This window comes from Passer domesticus, chromosome 2, assembly GCF_036417665.1.
Source record: "Passer domesticus isolate bPasDom1 chromosome 2, bPasDom1.hap1, whole genome shotgun sequence".
In the NCBI taxonomy this organism is placed as follows: Eukaryota; Metazoa; Chordata; class Aves; order Passeriformes; family Passeridae; genus Passer; species Passer domesticus.
Window position 1 is genome coordinate 109,487,162 of NC_087475.1, and position 14,084 is coordinate 109,501,245.

Sequence of the window (14,084 nt, forward strand, 5' to 3'; positions counted from 1 at the left end):
CAATTACACAATTACAGTCTGTGCTTAAGGAAAATTCTTATGCTACAAACGAGCCTTAAAAAAAAAAAAAAAAAAAGGATGATCCAATTTTTAGGATCTCCAAATGGCAAAAGAAACTGCATAGATAATATGTATTTTTATAAATCCATTTTCCTTATCTTCCTTTCATTTGTTTTATCCTCAGTGTGCAATTTAGATGTGTCTAATAAATAGCAAGGCTGCATGAGAGCACTGCTACAGAAGGCTCCTGAGTAGGCTAAGCTAAGTGCTTAAATCCTTAAGCCCTAAGTGCTGCTGAGTTCTGCAATTGGACTGGCAAGGGTGGTACCATTAACTCAAATAATTTGTCCCATGACATTTTAGGGGAAGTTCCCTTTGGAAGCTCTCTGTTTTTTTGGTTTTTTTTTTTTTTTTTTTTACTCACAGACTCCAGTCTCAGAGAAAAGCCTGTGTCTTCCTGGCTGGTTTTGCAGATGGGTCAGTCTTTGCCTCATGAATATGGGCTTGCAGCAGGTCATCAGGATTTATGGTGTGATCCTTGTCCACCTTTCCCATGGCTCTCTCCTAAGTCAGGTCAGTACATTCATACAGAAGAGGAATAACCTACTCCTGCAGGACAGTAACTTCACCTCATCTCGTAGGTCACTTGCAATACTCCTGTCATACTTCACAGTAATATTTGCACATGAAATACACAGCAGCACCCCTTCTGTTTTTGCTCAGGAGCCAGTTCCAGAAGATGTGGACATCTCAGCCCTGAGGAGCGGGAAGGGAGGCAAGTGTGTGATGTGCACAAAACACATGGCTCAAGGGTTTTTCTGCCCCGAATTTCTTGTCTTTAAACTTATTTCACGTGGTCAGAGAAGCTGCTTCACCTGGTGGTGTGAAGGTGAGAGAAGAGGCAGCCTCTTCATCTTAATCAGCCCTTTTCACCCTTCTGCTCTGGAAGGCAGGCCTGAAAGTATGGCAAAGAAACCTTCTGCTCTCACTTAGACCATCCTGTTGGCTTGCAGTAAAAAGCTGCCTCCATTCCTTCCCCAAAGGAATGTGGCAACGCCTCCCAGGGCGTGTCCAGCACAGCAAGCAGAGAACACATGTAAGGTTGTGTACTGTAAAGGCAAAGCTGTGATCCAGGTAAAACCAGTGGCCATTCTGCAGCTTCCAGCTGACATGTGGTCTGAACATCCCCTCAGGATGGGTTGTGCTGTCAAAAAATTGTCTTTCAACGGAGGTAATTTGCACTCTGAGAAAGGCCTGAACCGTAATGCTTTGAGAGCTGTGTTTTGAACTGAGTTTGGGAAGCCTGTGTTTTGAACAGCCTCTGAAGACACCACAGAAAATGAAGACTTTGCCGACACAGTCATGCCCAAGTTGAACTCGGTTTGTGCAGTCTCTTGCTGCAGGATCAAATCTGCAAAATCAGACACCAAACTGAGTAAATTATCATGACTGAATCCATCTACACATAAGGGCATTTTTTATTATGAACAGCCAGCTTCTTTTTCTTTCTCTGTAATTAGCTGGGAATAATCAGTTCTTCCTGATGGCCCTCTAAAAACTGAACAGATCAAATATATTCAAACTGTTTAAAAAATTGCATGTCCTTAGGAGCAAAAATGAGAGGTTATGACACTGCTGTAGAGTTTGCAGTCAGCTGGTGTGAAACCAGGTTGTTTTAAAGGACTTGCAGCTACCTATTAACAATGAGTAAGAAGTCCTGGGAAGATGGGACTGGAGGGCCAGAAAAAGAAGAGAAAGACGCTAAGCAAGAGCATTTTCACTCCCTCACCTGTGAGAAATGGGCTGACAGCAATGATTTAAACATTTCTAACAAAGAGGTAGAGTGTTTTGAAAGTGCTTTTAAAATGTTTCTTAACAGTAACTCTTCCATTCTCTAGAATTCCTGTGATCTGCTTTTAGCAGGTGGGCTGCAACGAAAGTGTTTTAAATACCTCAGGAAAGCATTTAAACATGCACCAAATTTTAAGTCAGGATGAGTCTATATTGAACTCTATGGGGCACATTTGTCCTACTCAGTAGTGTGGAGACTCAAGGTTTCTGCAGAAAAATTGTCAGTGTGTTATGGAAAAACAAATTCTAAGCCAGAACTATTACGTCTCTCTGGGATGTCTGTGTGCTGTAGACACACATACACATTTTCTATGGAGACTTATTCTATCTTCATACTTCATGAGAAGGGCACCTATATTTTTTTCTAGGGATCTCACTGGTTGTAGAGGGGTTAAAAATTATGTGTCACTTGTGAAGGATAAATTCTTGTGGCTATATTTGAAAATCACTTTGCACGAACACTTCTGTTTCAGACCTGAAGAAGGCCCTGTTGACTTTTTAAAGAAACTATATTGGTTTCATAAAACCCATTACTTTTTGTACAAACCTTCTCACCCAGTGTAATATGGGAATAACCTGTACTGCAGAGGAAAAAAAAATTAGTATAAATATCCATGTATTTTATATATTAGAAAGACATGGTATTTTCATGAATGGATAATTTTGCTACAATTCCACTGACTGGGGTGGGTGGGACTCAAGTCTCACAAGTGGAGGCTTAAAATGCCAGAGAGCTGCCTCAGGAAATGGTGGAGAGTTATTTCAGTAAATGACTGCAAACAACCTGGCTAAGTGAAACCAGTTATCTCACAAAGCCAGGGCTGGGCAAAGAGCCACAGGAACCAGACATTTTCCTGGATCACCTTGTGTGTCGATGGCAACAACAACAAAAAAGGCCATCATTGGCAAGCACCTGACACAGATTAAAAGTTTGGATTGGTTTTCACTTTTTTTTTCCAGGAAATTAACATTAAAAATGAGTTAGTTTGACTACATGCCATGGAAAGCCCAAATGCAATTCTAACCCAAATAAAAAAAATCTGTGTCAATCAAAACAATATGGAGGGGAAAGAAATCTATCATGGTGGCATCTGTCAGAACCTCAGGGTTTTAATGACTGATCTGAATGGCTCTGGATAAGGGATTAGTTGATTAATTTTGTTATTGGTTGATTATGGGGCCTTTTTAATATGATGGATATTCTAAAAACAGAACATAATCTAAACTCTTCATTTTGCATTATAAAAATAAATAACTAAAGTATTGTAAAGCCTGTGAGAGCATTTGCAGGGCTGTCAAACTGCATGGATTAACTTTGGGATGTGAGAGAAACAAAAAAGGAAAAGCTATTTCTAGATGACAAAGAAGATTATTCCAGTATTCCCTTTTTCCCATTGTGCTGGTGAAAAGAAAATACAGTCAGGCCATATTCTGCATTGAACTCTTCACATGATTTTATTTCCATGCTCAGTTAAGTAATGGGACTTTCTACAAAACCCCTCACTAACATTCCCTTTTTGGGGTGGCTAATGACAAGAAATCCAGAACTGGCTAGGGAAAATTACTGCACCATGCAGCAGAGCTGAGATTTTTACCTGAGAAATACATTTGCTTTCTCTCTTTTGACCAAATTATTTACAGCTGAAGAGCTCATTTTACTTGTGTTTTTCTGTGAAGCAGATAATATTCAATCACCTGCTGAGTTATAGTCTAAAAAACAGTAGGTCTTCATTATCCAGGGTGGTGAACTCAGTTGTCTCATGCAAAGGAGTTGAACACCCATTGACTACAGCAAGCTCAGTTCAGACAATGCTGGAAAATGGTCTTTGTTTTACAAGAATTGAGAAGTGATTAAACACTTGACTGTTATAATGCATTCACATGAATTCCTGTCATGCTGCAGTCTCCCGTTGCACATACTTGTTTTGTCAATTATCTCAACTGGAATAACACAGGAACAGCTCAGATGTGACACATGAGGTTAACTTTTATTTTCAAAATGTTTTAAACTTGCGTATTCATTTTTCTCTAGAAATTGCAGGTAGAATGTGTTCTTTTCCAATAAACTTTCAACATTTACACTCAGGTTTTCAGTGAATATTATTTCAGTTGGGGAACAGCAAGATATGGATGCAGCTCACTGCTACAGAAAGAATATGACATTTTTCCTTCACATCTTTTACATGTCTTCCAATGAACCTTCATACTACCAGTGATGATGAATAATATATTAATTTAGAAAAAAATATTTAAAATATTTAGATTCCCTATTATGCATTACGAGTCCAGTATTATGCAAGGTGATGAATTAAATATTGCATTTTGAGGTATTATGATGACTCCTGGCAGGGTAGGATGTCTAAGTTAATATTTTGCCCTACTCTGTATTGGTCTACCTGAGGAACTTTACGTGCTTTGCTAAGCATAAATTTTTGTTCAGTGCCAGCAGCTTAGATAGCAGTCTAGATATGCCCACCTGTAGTTTGGATTGTTCTTCAGAAGAACTATGGCATTAAGAACAGGAAGTTTCAGACATCAAAGTCCTCTGGAGTTGGAAGTTATTTTGCTTGTATTCCCCAAACCCTGATGCTCATGGTTCTTTCCTTTCCAATGGCAACAGAGGCGCTTCCTCTGAGCTGCACCCATCTGACATCTGAGTCTGAGAGCCGAGAGGATCAGTGTAGCCACAGAGGTACTGCTTGAACCTCTGACATATTTTCAGACATTTCTACATCATCTTCTATGGGTCTTGCCTGAAAAATGAAGCCCAGTACACATTTGAGTACAACTGTAGTAGTGGTTGAATAGCAAAAAAAAGGAAGAAGAACCAAGATACCCATATATTAATGGTATACAGGCATATAATACATATGTGTATACAAAACACGTACCTTTAAATAATACTATAGATTTATTGTATATTAGATGGTGTATATAATATTCTATACACGATGTATTATATATTGCAGTCATGGAATAAATTGCTATTACTATTTGGATAACTCTGTTCTGCAGAGAGCCTGTCTGACATGCAAAAACTTCAGAGTAAGGACACTATTTGCTGATCTGGTTGGAAGGGCACAGGTAAAGTGAGCAGCTGGTCCTAATGATTTAATTTGCAATGTCCTGGATAGCATTTGCCAGAAAATGTCAGAAGGAGATGCATAGTATTTAATCTGTGTGTTTTGCCTTAGGCCTTATCTATGGAAGTGATCACTAGTGTATACGCAATTAATTTTTTTAAGGTTTGACAGTTTGTAGTACCAGGGAGAAAACCATGCTAACAATGAGGCACTAGGATAGAAGAAAAATGACTGACAGAAAGACAGCTCTTTGCCTGGCAGTGCAGGGCCACAGTCAGTGGTTGCTAACAGTCCCCAAACTACAGTGGGAAGATTTTGTCAACACAGTGTCAAAGCAGTGTCTTCTGGGACAAAAGTGCTTTATTTGTGGGAACAAAAGAATCTCTTTTCTGTTAATACAGAAGAAGTAAGGACAACTAAATCAGAGCTCTGTTTTGAAAGAGTAAACTTCAGTCTGGAGCCACCCAGTAATGCATGAAATCAGTAATTAAAAGAGGAAAAAGTTATTGAAACCTTATGTTGACCTTGAACAGGCAGAACAAGTGGAGGGAGGGCATACAGGTGTGCACACACTATGCTTTGTTAAAAGCAAAAATCATGAATCTGTTTTTAGTTGGGTAGAATATTTCTTGGTGATTCGGATATGTCTGTCATGTTTTCAAGAGCTACTTGGATTCCTGGACACTTCCATCCTTCTGAACATCAGAGACAGAATGAGAGGCACCCTGAACTGACTGGTTAAGATGGAACTTTCAGTGGCTGTCACTGATGTCTGGACTTAGGCTAAATTAGGCTTGCCTGTAAACTGCTGCTACTTTGAACTATTTTTTTTCTTTAAAATTGTTTTTTTACTGTGGTATGAACAATGAATACTGTTGTTTCAATAATATTGGCTGGCCAATGCATTCTGCTGGCTGCTGATTCTCAAAGAGGAACCACCAAACTTGCCAAAGGCTAAGAACAGTGGGAATACATGGAAAGTTTTAATTGGATTATCATGGAAGAGGAGGGGAATTATGCGATTAGGCATGGAAAGCATAAACTTCAACTGTTATATGGAGGGACATTAAACATCAATTTCTCTAAGGGAGAAGACACACTTCTGATCACCAAGTCATTCACCTGACTCTTTCCATCTCCTCATCATGCTGGAACAAAACAACCACCTCTTCTTCTGAGAAGTTGTAAGCCATCAGTCCTTTTAAAACAAGAATATTTGGTCTCCTTTACATCACTTGTGTTTCTGGAGAAGGTCATGGGCTTGCTGTGAAATCAGTAGCCCTGGACACCTTCTCCCCACTGCTCCTCACAGAGAGCTCTGAAGGGAGAAGAAGGGAGGCTGTAGTCTAGTCACAGAGGCCACTGGCACAACAGCTGTAGGATGGAAGTGATCATGGGATCATAGAGAAAGTCATTCTGCCAGTACTCAGGCTTTTAAAATGTCTTTTTTCTCCAAATAAATAATAAAAGGGTTGGAAAGTTCTGCCTGAAAACTTAGAGTGAGGGAAAAGTGAAAGAGAAGAATATCAGTGTGGTAGGACTTGAAAGATTTTTTCTTTTTTTTTCTTTTTTTTTTTTTTCAGTTAAGAAATATTGTTTCCTTCTGGGACTCCAGAAGGTGCAGATACAGGAAAGCAGAGATACTTTTCTTCTAATTATGTAGGCAATGAGGATAATAATAATTAGTTCATCTAATGCAGAAATGTAAAGTCCCCTGGCTGGAACTCAGGCACACTGACTCACACCTTGGAGGAGATTAAGTATTGTTTTAATTCAAATCCCTCCAGGGAAGACAGGTGGACAGAATGTAATTACTAAGACACTGAGGATAACTATCTACCTCTGAAAAAAGTGCATTATGGTCTGTAATATCTGTGAGCAGACAGGATCTTGTTTTTTCATCTGCAAGTTGAATGTAAATAAATACATAATTTTCTCAAGTGTCCTGTATATGTATGAAAAGGACAATTTTTGGAATGAAGATTGAAATTTCAGAGACAGCTTTTGCTGTCATGTAAAGAAGTAATTGCTAACCTGTGACAGGGATCATTGTTTAATATCTCAAGACAGCAGCCCTCAAAAATTGTATAAATCTTTATCCCAGTTGTTTTGAAGGGATCTATTGTCTTATTCATGCCTCCTTCATTAGTAAAAGACTGAATTTTGCTATACCTAAGTAATTCCTGGTAAATTTAGCACAAGGGTCCAGCCTGGTTTTCACAGCTGAAGAACTTAATTTTTTTTTTTTCATTTATTATTGAATCAGCTTGTCTCCCGTAGCAGAGAGTGTGATAAAAGCAGAATTAAAAAAAATCGGCAAGCAAGGTCAGCTTCTCAGTCACAGTTATAGGTTGTCAGATCATACTGATGTTTGCAGTTCTTCAGGATGGTGAGCATGAAGTGGAGAGGTTTGTGGTGCCCACCTTGGTGTGGTACAATTGTAGGAAGTGAGAAACAGCAAATTTCAAACAGCCTAAATGTTTGTTCTAAACATCAAAACCTAACAAGGACTTATCCTTAGCAAACTTTCCAGTTTCTCAAACTTCTGTTTTGCATTACTGGGAATGGTGCACACACATTGAAAAGCATTGTCTAGCCAAGACAATATAATATAACTTCAAAATTACTCAGAAAACCATGTACAAAAAGGAACACACACAAGTACTTTGGACTTGTGAAAAAAGTGGTGACTGTGACATCCTTGAAAGAGATAGACTTGTGGAGCTGGGTATGTCTGGCATGGCAAATCAAACTATTCCCAAGCTGCTGAAACAGGATCCCACAAATCTACAGACTGATCAGTAAAAAATCCAGCTAACATGGACTCAGTCATATCTGTGGATGAGAAGAAAAGGGCTCTCTGAAACCCAGTGGAAGTTTTGTTATTGTGAGTTCAGCATTAAACTTGTGGAAACAGGAAATGCTTAAAATTGACAGATGATTTATGACAGAATGGATGGAAAATTTGACCTGGATTTGAAAAGCATCCATTCATTGTTATTTAGCTTATATACACTAGCCTCTTTTAAGGAAGAAAGTATATGTTTTTCAGTAGGTCACAGTCCAAGGGGGAAGATGTATGTGTACAGAATAGCTGAAAGGACTCTGAGTGGGTGAAGAAACTTGGAAATTGAGATCTCTTAGTGGAGAGGAGAAGCTGTTAGTTCAGTATGCTGTGAAATGCCTCCAATTTTCACTATCTTATTTTTTGAGTAAAAGCTTTATTTTCTATTTTAGCGTTTAAAAGAAAAAAAGAATAACACTGGTCAAATGGTCTGGAGGAAAAATGCCCTGTTCTGCCCTAAAAGTTGCTGTAGCAAGACTGTCTCCCACTGGCTACACAGCAAACCTGTGCAGCATCTGCATCTGGTGCTGAATAATGAAAAAGGGCTTATTTTAAACTTAAAAATTTTCTCATGAGAAAGCTTTATCTAAAATTTTAAAAGTGGATAAAAAAATTTTCATGTCTGTGCTGATCCTTGCATAAGTCCTCATTCTGTGTAGCATTTAAGCTCATCTTTAACTGTTTAGCTAGATAAGGACTGCAGGTTTTGTGTTCTTTGTAAATATCATATTATATTCATGAGCTTACTTTTTGTGATTCATATTCCCTGTAAAATAAATTACAAACCTTCAGATGGGACTTAGTATGGATTTCAGAGATAAATGTGCATATGTTTTTATATACTTGGTTTGTATATATCTCTGTATAAATATATTTATTTTATTATAAAACCCTATTATTTGTGGTCCATAAAAAAATTTAGTCAAACCCAAGATTTTGGTTTTGCCCAGAAATCATTGATCACAAGTGATACTACATGTGCTCTGACTGATGAAATGCATGACAGAAAAAATTCTCTCTAGGAAGAAAGGATCTAACTTTGTTGTCTCTCTATTGTACATTAAAGGACAGGACATGAACTTATTTTCTTCCAAAGCCTAAGAACTCTTTTTCATGAGTGGTTTTTTTTTTTTTTTTTTCCTTTTTTTTTGGCATGGCTTTTCTGTTCCTGACTGGAAAATTATCCTTGGTTTGAGGAAAAAGAGAAAAGCATAATCTGTATAAAATAGTATAAAATATTGTAGTGGACTTAATGAAAAGCCAATCTCAAGTTATTTTTATCACTTCTTCTGGAATTACGGCATGAACTAATTTTGCTTCCCTTCCTTGACCAAAGGTCATCACTTTTCAATCTCAAGGGAAAACCAGTAAATTGCACAGTTTAAATTCACCATTCACTTGATGCAGTGATGTGGATTCAAATGTATGCACCCTGTAGGTCACATTGCAGTTGTGTGCTATGCTCCATTTAGCTATCCTGGGTCAGGTGGAGTGACCCAGAGGAGCAGCTGTATATCTGAAAGTCTCAGTTCCTCCTTTGCTCGCTTTACTTCTGCAGTTCTCCCTTTACTTCTCCATCCTTGTGTCTGTGGGAGCACTGCTCACTCTGCTGCCTTTCCAAAGCTCATTGCCCCTCGCTGGTGTGCAATTTGGGGCAGGGGTTTTGGAGTAAATGGTAATGTGACCCTGCTTGTTTATCCAGGGCTGATTGCCAGGTGCCAAGGGTCCTGCTCTCACTGAGCTCACGGATGGGGTCTGGTCCAGGACCTAAACTCATCATTCACAGACATACAGACAGAGGGAAGCAGCCTGCTGCTCTCCTCCTGCTGACAGCCCTGACACCAGCAGGCAGGAAAAGAAAGGTGAGTGGTGGTGCTCACTCTAGGGAGGGGTCTGTAAAACACATTATAGGTCTGTAGAGCACATCAGCAAGGACAAAGGTTAAAGATGAGCTGTAATTTCAAACCTCTAAGAGTATTTAGCTTAAGCTTGTTGGAGCCCTCACAATCAACAGCCAATGCTGTTTAACAGTTTTTGATTATTCATCCCACCATTCTTGGAAAGGTGCCTAAACCAGACTTTTCAACAAGCAACCAATACACCTCTCTCTCAGCTGGCTGTAGCAGAATCCAGAGTACGACCCTTCAGGCAGGAGGTCAACATGCTCTATGTACAAGTTGAGGTCCCTTCAAAGCACCTTCCTTGTAGATAATTATATTTTTCACAGTCCATTAAAGTATGCGTATGTATTTAAGGAGGAGGGGTGGCAATGGTAGGTACTGGGAGCAGTAGGGGAGGCAGGAAATAAAATGTTGAGATTCCAGTGCTGGATGTAGACAAGGGAGGCACTGAAAGTGTCAGAGCAATGTGGCTCAGGGCAAGGGTGAACTGTCACAATTAAACATGGCAGAGAGAAGATGGACACCCATGAAGGCTCCTTGTCAATGACTAGATTTGGAGAGTGGGAACCAAAGCAGGGACAAAGGTACATCATCACAGGAGAAAGTCCTGCAGGATCTTAACAGGATATTAAGTGAACCTGGGTTGCTGCAGTAGATGTCAGGGAAGAAGCTGATTGTGATGAGATGAAAGGTTGAAAATGTTTGAACAAAAGTACTGTTAGAGTGGGAAAGGGGGACAGGTTAGGTACAAAAGTGAACAGATAGAATCAGAAAGATCCAGATTCTAGGTGGATATACAGATTAAAGGAGAGAGCTGGGTTAAAGATGAAATAAAAAGCAAAAACTTGAATCAATTTCCTTAACATCTGCTAATGCATGAATTCTAAGGTGTGACATATAATGAACACTTTAATTGAGAGAAGGGGAGAGCTGAAGTGAAGGACATCCCCAAATATGGGAGGGGTACACTGCTGCAGCTGGATGGCACTTTCACAAGCTGGAGGCCAGCCCTGGTGCTATTACTCCAAGCAAAGTCTTCTAATCCAGCAGAAGGCAAATATTTTTCAAAGTTCAGTGGGAGCAGGTTGATGCCATGTGTTGATGGATAAAAACTTAATGTGTGACCTGACAGCCACAATCACCTATAGAAAGAGGAAAATACAGGACTAGTCTCACATGGTAGTGTTTCATAGCCAACTGCTGCAAGCACAAATGCATGCATGAAATGCTGAGCTGGCGAGAGTCCAGGTGACAAATGAAGTAAGTTTGTGTGTCATATCAGCGCCACAACAAAAATGGAACTAGAGAAATGTGTTTAAAACCAAAATCTAAGTCTCCACCTGAACAACACCTTCTTGGGATCAAACAGGCTTTTCCCACTCATTAACAGCCAGAAGTTTTGTATGTCTGCCACTGCTTTCTCAGTGCAATAAATCTATGATTATCAGTCTGCAACAATGTGTGCTTCCCCTGGGAAGATCAATCTTGCTTAGGAAGGAAAGAGTGCTACAAAACCATAGGAAAAACTCTTATCCAAAAAAATGTCCTGTGCTCTGAATTTAGTCAGGACACCAGCAAAAAGGAATTAATCAAATATACAGTGTATAAAGCACCAGTTCAACTGCCAAGTGTAAAACCATGAGTAATGTCCTATCTGTTATCAGCTGATTCACTCAGGGAATTTTCAATGTGTTTTAAACCCAAGATAACTATCCCAGCCAGTATCAGAGCAATGGCATTTCTCCTGATGACCTCAGATTTGGTTTGATAAGTTCTTCCATCACATAAAGGACAACCAGAGGTGAACACAGATTTATGAAAAAGCAAAATTTAGTGTCGATATTGCAATTTTGTTCCTTATGCTCATTATGCTCACAATAGAATCTATAAAATGGGGCAAATTTCTTTAACTATGAAATACATTTTAACATCAGCTTGTGTCAGGTTTTGGAAGGTCAAACTTCCAACATTTTGGAGTCTATCACTTGGATATCTTACCCAGCATTTTGATAAGAGAGCAAGGTCCTCTGCTAAAGGAAGGAAAGACAATTGATCCAATAAGTCTTAGCAGCAGCAAAGATAGCTTCATGGTACTTGATTTATGTTCCTGTGAGGCAGGAGTAGTGGGCTAGGCTGGGAGGTTGGATGTTTGTCTGCATGCATTTGTCTCAACTAAGAAGCAAACTCTACCTCACTGAAAATGGCTCTGTGTGGTGGATTAAAATTTTAGTGCTTTAGTGCACAGGAGACATCCAGGCTGTAGAAAGCCAGCTCTGTTTCACTGGTGTGGCTGAGGGCTCTCTTTCAGGTGAGTGCCAGAGCACTCCTCAGCCCTTTGGGTAGATGCTGCACAGCAAGGAAAGTGGTAATGCAGATCTACTGGGAAACACCACGCAGGCCTGGATGGGGTGGCCTGGGTTTGGCAGGCAGGGAGCAGAGGGAGAAATACCCCTCGGTTACAGGGCTGCATCAGCAGTCACAAACAGCCCCTGAGCTCACCCACTGCCTCCCTAGCTCCCTGCTGCTGCAGAACATTTTGCTTGGGCTGTACACAGAGTCTGGAATTAGCATCAGACAGGGTTTGCACATAGAGAAGAGGCACGAGGGCAATATATTATAATTGGGAACACAGAGGAGTAGAGCAAGAGAATTTGATGTTTATGCCTCCAGGCAGGGGCAATAGATAATTTTGATGAGTAGTTGTAACCAGACAGCAAAACTAAGCTGTGACCAGTAATTTGATGGTATGGTAAAATGTTTTGGTGATAGAGGAGAGTTGGTGCCTGCAATCAATCACTCCATAGACAGAGGCATTTCTGCAAACTGATCAGGACTTTTTGCAGATAGTCAGAGATTTAACCAAAGACAAGAAAGAATCCTTTACTCATTCGGTGTGATTAACTGCAGGTTCATGTATTGTCTGCTGAAAAGAATGTGACTGTGAAAGATCATTGCTGGTGAGGCACACAAAAAATGTCAGCTGCTGCTTTTAGGGAATTGAGCAAGATCTATTGCCTGGTGATAATTAACTATCCATCAATAAATGATAAGTGCTCCAGGAAATCAACACAAGAAAGAAGTTGTTCAAAGGAGAAACACAAGTCATTAGAAGGAGCAAAAGTACTGGAACATCTACAGGAAATAGATAGTACATCAAAAAGCTCAGATCTGATACACATGAAGGTGGTGGAGGGTTGGTGGAGTTGCAAGCATCTGGCTGGAGGCTGCAAAATGAAAAAGTGATGAAAAGAAAACTTCCAAAATAGGCCAGGCTCATTGCATTGCACTGATGAAACTTGACACAGAATCTGTCCCTGTTGCACCAGGCTGACTGTCAGCAGGAATTTAAAGATAACATCTGCCAGCAGAAACAAAAATCCCCAACATTTCAGTTTTCCAGATAGACCAATCAGCTCCAGTAGTCTGAACCTCAAACCCTGTCAGGCTCTTGTGGGGCTTCTCCAGGTAGGGAGGAGCATTTATTAACAGATGACCTCCCAGTCTTCTGACAGCACTGAACCTCCACTAGCCATGGGGGAACTCAGTGTTTTAGCAGGATTTCCTGTGTCCTGACACATAAGGCTTACTCCATGACCTTTGTTCTCTTTGTGAATCTGCTCACACAAGTTTGAAATAGCCTTCAGTGTCTTTTATTCTACATGGTTCCTTCCGTGCCTTTGGTGAGCATCTTTCAGCACGAAACAATTATGGCAAGTTACATTAGATGAGGGGATGGTGAGAAAGGTGAATGAACCTCCATGTTTAACCTAACATGAAGCTGTGGGGAGGACAGTGCCCACAATGATTAATCTGTGTTGGTGCCTCTGGGTTTAGATTACACAAACTAAGTTTTAGGCCCTCAATTCCACAGTGGCAAAGCTTTTTGTAGGTGGAGATGAACTTCCAAAATGTGACAGCAAAGACATGAGAGAAGGAGACAGTGCCTTAAGTGTCATGTTTGAATAAAACTTCTTCTGCCAAAAAAGGGAGAGCTCAGGTGCAGGATTTCTAAGTTTTGCAGTTATTTCCAGACTCTGTTTATGCTGCAGTCATTAGAGGTAAGAGGAAGCCAGGAGGAAGTCATTATAAGTACAGGAATCATGATCCTGATGTTTGTTAATGATATTTTTCTAGCTGTGGTGAGGATGAAAGAATGGCTGAAAACAGAGACATGGTCTGCCTGGGCATAGAAATAGAAGCTGCTTGTCCAGGTTACAAAGCTCCTTCTCTTTGCTGTCCAACTAACCAGTGTTTTCCAGCTTCCTCTTGTGCCATGATGATCACATAAGGGGCATGTGGGAACCTGAATTATTGATGGAAACAAAGACCTTGAAGAGAAATTAGATAAATCTTTAGAGAGTCAGGGTTTAATAATCCTGCTGCCTGTGGAGTGACTCATTTTTC

The 14,084-nt window shown here is 40.0% G+C and overlaps 1 long non-coding RNA gene across 4 annotated transcripts in view; it reads left to right on the forward strand.

Moving 5' to 3' along the window:
• The window catches only part of LOC135295598 (uncharacterized), a 28,853-nt gene that overhangs the window by 7,405 nt on the left and 7,364 nt on the right, over window positions 1-14,084 (forward strand). For 3 of the 4 annotated variants that reach the window (XR_010357722.1, XR_010357721.1, XR_010357720.1), the window contains exon 3: window positions 427-573. The exons of the other annotated variant lie outside the window; for it this stretch is intronic. This is a non-coding gene — a long non-coding RNA (uncharacterized LOC135295598). The remainder of the gene's footprint in view (window positions 1-426; window positions 574-14,084) is intronic. 4 annotated transcript variants of the gene reach the window in all.